Raw genomic sequence first — 3,478 nt, 5'->3', positions numbered from 1 at the left:
CACACAGAGTCTGCAGGACTGCTCAGCTGCAGCTGCCAGGAGAGCAACAGCAAGGCGAAGCACCGGGAGACACACGCTGCTCCTGCACACCTCTCTCTGGGTATTGCTTACTGTGGTGAGTAGAAGGAAAGCATTGGTATAAGATAAAGTCTGGGATTAATTTCCTAAGGGAATTGCTATTCCCTCCAATAACTCTTACTGCATGCAGCTTAGTTTCTGGAAAGCAAGCGTTTTTTACCTGTTGTACCTGGTGTTACAGGGGTTAAACTGCTTCTATTACAGAGGCTTGATTTTTCAAGAAAATGATGGGTAAGGTACATTCTCTGTTGTGAAGATATTTACAGTCAATTCAATTCTGGTGTTTCTTTGCTTTTTTTTTTTTTTTTCCTTGAGAGAAGCCTTGGTGTATTTCATAGTTTATTATTGTTTGGGTCATAGCAGCACTTCTGTGCAGGGCACAACAGGAGAAACAAGTATTCATGTTTAGCCAGCCATTAAATAACTACACAACCTTTTTTATAAGAAGCGCTTCATATAAATTAAAACTACTGCATATAACTTACTTTCCATAATTTATTTCATTTTAATGCTTCAGTAGTAACTAAAGAGCCGTAAATACATATAATGCATATACAAATTATTATTGAATTAATATTTTTATTTATAAAGTTTCTCTTTACAAAAGGCAAAGGTTTCACTAAGATATTTTGTGGTTATATTTGAGACTGCTTGATTAGACATGATCAAGAGTAAATTCAACTGGACACAAAATCCTGTGGCAACATTAAAAGGTCAAGAAAAGTTTTAAGACTCAATGTGGAACACTGACTGGGCTTTACAGAAGCAAGATTAGGTGCAGACTCTATTATTATCAGTTATGTCTTTATCAGAATAAACATGACTTGAGCTCTCATCTCAAAAATGAAAATCAAGGTGAAAGAGATAAAAATAATCCAAATTTTTGTCTTCCAAATCTATTTATATTATATTTCTCCTTTTGAGATAAAGTTACAATGACTCTTCTATCAAATTTGATCAGGTAAAAAAAATGCTTGGTTTTCACCGATTTTTGAAATATATATTATCATTGTCTCTTGTTGAATGCTTTCCTTTTTCCATTCTTGAGAATTAAAAAAGAAAAAAAAAGGAAAAAGAGAAAAAGATAAAAAAATCAAAAGCATTTGATATAAAAGGCAGATCACTAATAAGACCTATAGCTAGCATACCCTGAGTTAAGTAGAATGTGGAAACAAAAAGAAAAAAGCAAGAAAAATATAATTTGAGAATGACTTTTAAAAACCAATTATTTCTGTATTTGAAATCAGGAAATCTTCAGAATCAATCAATCTTCAGAGAACAATATTAAAAATATCTTAGTGCATTTATTTTTTCACATATTGGTTTAGACTTCTAATGAGGAGTCCCTTTTAAAACTTCAAATAATTTGTATGTACCAACCTCTACTTTTGGTGTGTTTCAAGTGTTAAATAAGAGTGCTTGCTTTAGAAAAAAAAAAATGTTTACATACCTGGCCTGGGTTAACCAAGTGTTGAAAATATCATGACCTGAAATGGGCTTTGGAAACATTCAGGGACAGTTTAATTGAGGTGCAAAACCAGCAATTCTGCTACTCACAGCACACCAAACAGCAAAGCAGACAAAGTACTCACCCAAAGCAAGCTCAGGTGCTTCCACAGCCAGGCATGGGACAGGACAGTCCAGCTAGAGATAACCAAATGGTGACTGCATCAGGTAGAAAAATAAAGTAAGTTGGCTGGTAAAGTACACATTACCCAACCCAGTACACAGAAATTGAGTAGGAAAGGCTACCTAAAGGGACAGAATGTAAATTTGGCTGGCAGCATTGCAAAGGCAATATACAGTTTGCCTGATGTTACAGTTCATGCAAACTTGTCTAGCTGATTCCATCTTTGGGCTAAATGATGAATTGGATATTCCTTCAAATTTTCCAGTCTTACTTTCTAATATTTCCTATAACTGTATATCCAACCAGAGAACAACCTCATCAGTCTGTCCTCATGAGGATAAGTAAATCCAGTGTAATAGTTTGAAAACATCAGGTTTTGTTGTTCAACATACACCTGAAAGCCATAGCTTTTGTCTGGAGTATAAATACTGTTTACTTCCCTCAGACAGCAGCCAAAGTGCTCTTCCATTGAGCCTCAGCACTTTTCAGTTTACAGTTACTTCTTTAAGCATTTTTCCTTGGGTCTGATCTGCTAACAAGTAAAGACTATCTAAACACAAATTGATACAGAAATTGCTGACAAGTAGAACTTTCAGCAAAAGACTCTTTTTGAACCAGCTACACTGGTAATGTGCTTTTTAATGGCTAATGCTTGACAGTGGTAAGAAAATAAGTCAAGTTTATATAATACTCAACCAGCAAATTACTTATTCCGATGCCTCAGCAGATAGAGGGTCAAAGTAAATAAAGTAAATGCAGTTTGAAAAAAATCCTTTTAAAACTTGCACTCTTTTGAAAATGACTGCAGAAAAATCTGCTGATTAGAAAAGAAGAATGGACTAGACAACCCCTCATGAGGATAGAGATGGAAGTATGCATTTTTGTGGACTTAATGTGAGGAGTAAAAAACAATCTAAACTCTTTTGCTATACATGTTATCAAGATAATGCTAGTCATTATTACCGAAGACTGTAAGCCTATGAAACAAATTTTGGAATTTTTCTTTTATGGAAAATATGGCAATAGAGGTTTGCTGTGCTTGTGACTAAATTGCCCTTACTGGCTGAGTTTATTTCCACAAGATCCTTTCTATTCCATGCTGAAACGAAGGAAGCAGTATCTCATAGACCTTACTCCTGCCAAAAACCTTGAGTAAACAGGACAAGTTTTTTTAGACACCTTGCTCTTAAGAGGCCTTGCACATAAATAAATCATTGTTTGAGGTTTGCTCATACTAATATAGATTCCATTTGGGATCTGCTGAAACACTAAAATGCTCTGGTATCAATGACTGGAAAGACAACTACAATATCTGGTGGTGCAGGTTTTTGGCGTTTTTTCCGTCCTTCTCTGACCTTTCCTGCTTTTCTCAAGATAATTTATCCCTTGTGTTCCTGAACAACCTGCACAAGTGAGTCATGCTGAAACGTGTAAACAATGGCTCAAAGTCTCCAAAAAATAAACTCCTGTATTTAGACCAAATAACACATAGTCTTATAAATGGAGGAGGAGGGGGGTTCCTTATAGGAGTCCTTTACCCAAGTCTCTCTGAAGACTTTGGCTATTTTTCTGCATGGGCTACTTCTGTAAGCAAAAACCTGTAAATGCATATCACATACCTCCTTTTCGAAACAGGTAGCAAAAGCCTTTGATTTCTTTCTTCAAATATTATCCAGCACCTCAAGACCTCAATTTACTCTGCATATAATTTTTTATTTTTTGGCCCAGTCATATCACAATGAAGACCATTGGAGGAATAGTCAGAGGAAT

Source organism: Parus major, chromosome 7 (genome assembly GCF_001522545.3).
Source record: "Parus major isolate Abel chromosome 7, Parus_major1.1, whole genome shotgun sequence".
In the NCBI taxonomy this organism is placed as follows: Eukaryota; Metazoa; Chordata; class Aves; order Passeriformes; family Paridae; genus Parus; species Parus major.
Note: the sequence above shows the minus strand (reverse complement) of the source record.